This window comes from Bidens hawaiensis, unplaced genomic scaffold (assembly GCF_021521415.1).
Source record: "Bidens hawaiensis isolate Kalapana, Puna unplaced genomic scaffold, B.hawaiensis_p1.1 tig00034283_1, whole genome shotgun sequence".
In the NCBI taxonomy this organism is placed as follows: Eukaryota; Viridiplantae; Streptophyta; class Magnoliopsida; order Asterales; family Asteraceae; genus Bidens; species Bidens hawaiensis.
Window position 1 is genome coordinate 188,628 of NW_027495932.1, and position 7,345 is coordinate 195,972.

Sequence of the window (7,345 nt, forward strand, 5' to 3'; positions counted from 1 at the left end):
TCTTGTGCCATAGCAGAGAGTCCCGTAGAAGAATTCGAGTTGGATAATGAGAGAAGACTACTCATCCCCACTACTCGAGTGACTGATCAGAGAATCTTTTTTAATTCAAGGATCCAGGATCCTCGACAAGACAAGCCAGATGTGCGAGCAGTTAACTTCATCTCGGGAGGTTCAGACATATGTGGAATTTCCTTCTCTGTCGCAAAAAGATTCGCCAAGGAGATCAAGATGGATAACGGAGATCGTCCAGTAGTGTCAACCACATTAACAGCAGACAAGAGAATCTTCTTCGATGAGGAAGACAAGCTGAACATTCAGGATCCTCATCATGACGGTTTGATTATTACTTAATTATCTCTAACCATTATGTACGCAGGATCCTAGTAGATGGCGGCAGCTCGGTCAACATTATCCAATATGATGTCCTTAAGAAAATGAATATCCCGGATTCAGAAATCATCCCCAGAACATCGGTGCTAGTTGGCTTCAGTGGTGAAACCAAGAAGACACTGAGGGACATCAACCTCCCAATTTATATCGAAGGGTTAAATTCATACCAAAAATTTTGTGTTATAGATAACCTTTCCTGTTGCAATGTTATTTTAGGTAGGTCGTGGCTCCATGGAATGAAGGCTGTAGCCTCAACTTATCACCAGTGCATCAAGCTACCTACTCATTGGGGAGTTGTAAAGATAGTAGGTGACCAAGCGGAGGCCAAGAACTATTATTCATCATCGATGAAGCCAACAGCCAAGCCAACCATAGCGTAGCAATTACAGCAACATCCTAGGGATGTGATGGAAGCTCGGGATAAAGACCTTAAAGAAGTATCATTGGACCCCGAGGATCCTGAAATAAAAGTGGTCCTAGGATCCAGTATCCCAAGTAAGATTGAGGAGGATATAATATCCTTCTTAGGGCGAAGAAGATCTACCTTTGCCTTCAAGCACTTGGACATGATAGGTATTTCAATGAGGTAATCACTCATAAACTCGGCCTTGATTTATCTGTTAAACCCGTCCATCAGAAGCGAAGAAAATTCGCTCCTGAGAGGAACAAGATCATACAAGAAGAAGTTGAAAAACTTCTTAAGGCCGGTATGATCAGAGAGGTTCAATATCCTCAATGGCTAGCTAATGTGGTCGTTGTTTCAAAAAAGAATGAAAAGTGGAGGGTGTGTGTCGATTTTACTGATTTAAACAAGGCATGCCCCAAGGATCCATTCCCTTTACCACATATAGATTCCATGGTGGATGCAACGGCAGGACATGAAATGCTTACCTTTATGGATGCTTCCTCTGGATTTCAACAAATTCAGATGGAACCATCTGATCAAAAGGATACAACATTCATGACTCCTACCGGCATATAGTGTTATACTGCTATACCGTTCGGACTAAGAAATGTAGGGGCAACATACCAAAGATTAGTCAACATGATGTTCAAGGATCAGTTGGGTAAGACTATGGAGGTCTACATAGATGATATGGTGGTGAAATCAAAGAAAGCTGAGGATCACCTTAGAGACCTCGAGGAAGCATTCAATATCCTCGACCAATATAACATGAAATTGAATCCATCAAAATGCCACTTTGGTGTTAAGGCTGGAAAATTTCTGGGATATATGGTGACTAAGAGAGGAATTGAAGCAAGCCCTGAACAAATTGATGCCATCCTCAATTTGAAATCTCCTGCAAACACAAAGGTTGTCCAAAGGCTTACAGGAAGAATAGTTGCTCTCAACCGATTCATCTTTAGATCCTCCGAGAAATGCAAAGACTTCTACGCTATTCTTAGAAAGAATAAGAAGTTTGAATGAACAGAAAAGCATGAGGCAGCACTCAAGTCGTTGAAGGATTACTTATCCTCAGCACCATCCTTAATGAAGCCTGTAGATGGAGAATCCTTATATTTATACCTAGCAGTTTCAGGTAATGCCGTAAGTGTTGTTCTCGTTAAGGATCATGAAGGTGAACAACACCCCGTATATTATGTAAGTAAGAGTCTGTTAGATGCAGAAGCCAGGTACTCTCATCTTGAAAAATTAATTCTTTCTTTAATTATGGCTTCTACTAAATTGAGACATTATTTTGAAACTCACCCTATTATTTTGAGAACTAATTATCATGTGAAGAATGTTCTTAGAAAACCAGAGTTATCAGGTAGAATGGCCAAGTGGGTTGTGAAATTAAGTGCATTTGATATCAAATATGAGCCAAGAACAGCAATCAAATCTCAAGCATTAGCAGACTATGTGGCCGATTTCACTAGTGATCTACAAAAAGAAGCTGACTTGGAGGTCCAACAACTGGAAAAGACCAAGGATCCTTGGATACTCTTCACAGATGGAGCATCCAACGTAAGAGGAACATGATTAGGGATCCTACTGAAATCGCCACAGGGGGACATAATACCCCAATCCATATCTTGTGAGTTCCAAGCAACAAACAATGAAGCAGAGTATGAGGCTCTGATCGCAGGTTTGCAATTAGCCAAAAGCATGGAGATCAGGTATCTTCAAGTTTATGTAGATTCTTTATTGATAACTAACCACTTTAATGGCTCGTATGCTGTTAAAGGTGAGAAACTAATGAAATATTTAGATGTTGTGAAGGAGTTATCAAAATCCTTCGAAATATTTAGTATTACACAGGTACCGAGGGAAGAAAACACTGGGGCAGACGCCTTGGCAAACTTAGCCTCATCTCTGAAGATTCCTGAGGATTTGAAAATCCCAATAATCCACATACTCTCGCCAGCAATAGGAGAGCAAGAAGTTGGGGAAATAACAAATGATAAATAGATTGTGCTTTGGGATCCACTATCCTCGGACAATCAAGGATCCTGGATCCTCCCGATCAAAAAATACATACAAACAGGAGAAATTCCAACAACAGAGAATCCCAGATCCTTCAAACTCAAGGTATCACAGTACATTTTATTAAATGATATACTATATAGAAAATCTCTTGCAGGTCCATATTTGAGATGCATTGAGGATCCTGAGATCAAAGTACTCAAGGATTTTCATGAAGGAGATTGCGGCAATCACACAGGTGGAAGAGCATTATTTTCTAGAATACTTAGAACCGGATATTTTTGGCCAACAATGAAGAAGGATGCAGTGGAGTATTCAAGGAAATGTGATGCTTGTCAAAGACATGCAAACATCCTTCATCAGTCAGCTGAGCCTTTATATCCTATATCCTCCTCATGACCTTTCATGAAATGGGGTATGGATATTGTAGGCAAGTTACCAAAAGCACCCGGTGGAAAAGTCTTTATGCTTGCCATGACTGACTACTTCTCCAAATGGATTGAGGCAGAAGCATTTGTACAAGTCCGAGAAAGGGAAGTAATATCTTTTATTAAACGAAATATTATAACTAGATTTGGTATTCCTGCTGAAATTATTTGTGACAATGGTTCCCAGTTTATCGGGAATAGAACCACTAACTTTTGTGACATTTGGGGCATCAAAATGATTACTTCCACTCCGGTTCATCCTCAACCCAATGGTCAAGCTGAGTCTAGCAACAAGATCATCATCAACAATCTAAAAAAGAAGCTAGGATCCAAGAAGGGAAAATGGGCTGAAGAACTTCCTTACGTTCTTTGGGCAGACATGACAACTCCAAAGAATGCAACAGGTTAAACACCCTTTTCACTGGTGTTTGGATCCGAAGCAGTAATTCCCACAGAAATGGTGGTTCCTACTGTGAGAACAAGCATCCTTGATCCTCAAGCCAATGAGGATATCCTTCTTGAAGACTTGGATACTATAGAATAACTCAGAGACCTAGCAAAGATCAGAATGACAGCTTATCAACAAAGGATAGCTGGGGCATACAACAAAAATATCAGAATAAGAAGATTTCAAGAAGGAGATTTGGTGTTAAGGAAAGCCTTCCAAGACACAACGAATCCGGCTGATGGGAAGCTAGCGCCCAAATGGGAAGGACCTTATCAGATTGAGTCGGAAGCAAGAAAGGGGGCATATCATTTGCTTACAATGGAAGGCAATAGACTAACAAGAGCATGGAATGCTATCCACCTAAAGTAATATTTTTTCTAATTAGGATCCAATATCCTGAGAGGATATATTATCCTTAAAGGATCAAGGATCCTAAAATCGGTAATATCTATCTGATTACTTATTCATTTTGTATTCTTGTTAGTCTAAGGATAATATATGTTTAACGTTTATCTTTTCCAAGTTTTTAAGTAACAATGCAGATTCTAATGAGAAGTTAAATGTCTAGGAGGTTGGCCACCTCTCCTTTACATATAAGGTACTTTACTATTTCTCTTGGCTTTGCCCACGATTGTGATTGTGTATGACCCCCGATGGTCATACCCCCTAAGGTTTAAAGGTTTTCACCTTTCTCACGATTGCCAGTTGCGCACGATATCCGATGTATAGTCCGGGGCAGCGGGACCAGTACACGTTTAGTGGCTGACAATTTCGTTGTTGCCGGATATATGGAGGATCCTACGATATATGGTAGACGTACCATTTCCTAAGGTTTAAGGGGTTTTCACCTCTTCTCAAGGGCCATGTCGCCAGTTTAATCCTAAGGTTTAAGGGGTTTTCACCTCTTCTCAATGGCCATGTCGCCAATTTAATCCTAAGGTTTAAGGGGTTTTCACCTCTTCTCGAGGTCCATGTCGCCAGTTATCACCAGTTTATTGGGCTTGTCCCCAGAATATTTGTTGGGCTTGTCCCCAGTTTATTTTATGGGCTTGTACCCAGTTGCACGGGCGTGTCCCTAGAATATTTGTTGGACTTGTTCCCAGGTATTTTATGGGCTTGTCCCCAGCTTAACGGATTTGATCCCAATTAATAATATGAATTATTTACAGCGAATTTTCTAAGTTATTACTGAAGATCGAGAAACTAAGGATCCCGGATCCTAAAACTACTCTTGTAAGGAACATTAAGAGTTCAATACTTCTGGTAACTTAGGTATATCTAGACCTTCTGGTATGATCTTTATCGTTAAACTTAGACTTGTTATTCATTGCGATAAATTTGGATATTCCGATTGGAAAGACTATTTTCTTAAAGTTATTTGAATACTAAAAATTTGTCTATCTTAAGGATACTTTACCCTAAAATTTATGATTTAAGGATATTCTTTTCTAAATATTTTCTTCCTTAAGGATATTTTATTCTAAACAACTTTTAAGGATCTTTTATCCTAAAAACCTTTTACTTAAGAATATTTGTCAAACTATTAATAATGCTAAAAGTTATATCTAACAAATTTTTGAAGATAAATAACATGTAAATAGTCAAAAGATTTATATATTAATTAAGATAAGCCCCGAGGACTTATCCAAAATTACCTAACCCGGACTTCACCATACAAAAAGATGGACCATCCATCCGGGTTAAGTGAAAGTTACTAATTGTTCATAAAGTGCAGGAAATTAAAAACAGGGGCAACAAAGGCTTCATCCCCACAAACAGAGGATCCCTCCACCTTTGTCACCCCCGCCGATTGTCTTAAGGATCATGGATCCTTTATCCTAATTTCTATTGTTTATTACAGACCATAGTACTTGTTCATAAAAACATCAACACCAAATAAAAAAGTGGGCTCGGGCCTTGCCTTTAATATCCTTCATCGCCCATTTAAGCTGCATCTTCTACTGCAGCATCACCTTCCCCCTTGCCAGCTTCAACCACCTCTTTAACGCCACTGGTCCCAGCCTCAGTGTTCTCAACCATCTCCTCGTCATCCTCACCACCAAGTTCGTCAAGAGCAGCCTTCCATTTCTCCACATCCCAGGCCGACTTGTCAAAAGCGGGATCACCAGCCTCCATCGCCATCTTGATCCGCGCTTGGAAGATCGACCTGGCAGCCCACACCTTGGCTTCATCTATCGCTTGCTCCACTGCCTCTTGACGTTGGGCTTCAGCTGAGGATATCTGATCCTCCAATTGTTTCTTAAGTTGGATCATGGCTTTATCCTTAGCAACCGCAGCTTTCCCTAAACCTGCCATCTTTTCGCTCATCTGAAGGATAGTCTTCTCATAATAATCCCTCATAGCAATCACAACCGTCCCATCATTCAGTTTTCACAGGATTTTGAATTTCAAATTGACAGCTGTGCTCCACTGTCACCCGCCATTTTGGGGGAAATTGTTAGGTCACGATTTTTATACTGAGGATCCTTTATCCTAGACTGTCTTATGGATAGTTTATCCTTGAAATATACATCAGGATATAAAGGATCGACGATCCTCGGTATTGTTTGTTTACTAATGATTGCGTTTAGTATGGTGATGTGTTAGACATGTATATCAACTTTAAGACGAACTTGCATCAATTATCCTCATGGTACATCCTATAGCTGGAACATGGATCTAGGATCCTAATTCAACATAGCTGATTATGGACGAACTCTCTAGAAGATTGACGTTTAAACAATAACAACGGTATCTAGACCTGGTCTACCGCTTTGTTCGCTAGTGAGTGGCTATCAGCACGTGATTAAAGAGCACGTTGGTGAGGAATGGAAGACTAGCGGATTTATAGGATGAAGTTGTTTAGTTTGTTAATTACTTTTTCCTTATATATTTGAGTATGATCGAGTAGGAAAACACATGTACTTACACACACACTAGAGCAGAAATTAATACTCTCTACACACTAGCATACTCTGTAACCTCGATCGTATTCTCCACTACATTTGTAACCACCTTTCATTCTATTAATATAATCGACGGTGATAGTTTTCACCGTCCAGGGGTTTTTTGTGCCAGAGACCAAGATAATCATATACTCATCGACCAAAGGTTACCTTGTTGATCATTGACTAAAGTAATCTGACTAAAGATTATCTTATTAATCCTTGACCGGAGTTATTTTACCAAAGATTACCTTGATAAGTTTTGACAGAAGTAAGACTATTTTGGTTAAGAGCTTTTTCCCTCGTGATAAAACCTTTGTGTTCACTAATATTCCGATTACACACTTGTCATTATCAAGTTAGCACCTTACCTCACTTAACAGATTTGGATACTTGATCATTAACAGATTTTTATCCGAAACACCATGTATATTCGGGCCCTCTTCATGAGTCCCATTTGACTTTCACAATTTTCAATGTTCGTTTTTTTAATTTCTTTGTTTTCGAATCTTCTATTTGAATTGGACATTCTACGAATTTTAAGTTTTCATTTATTTCGACGTATTTTAATGGCATAGCTAAATATTCATTGGTTAAACATTTATGCAGATTCGAAACATGGAATACATCATGTATCCCTTGCATTTCCTCGGGAGTCGCAAACGATATGCAACTGTGCCGATTAGTTCAAGTACCTCGAAAGGTC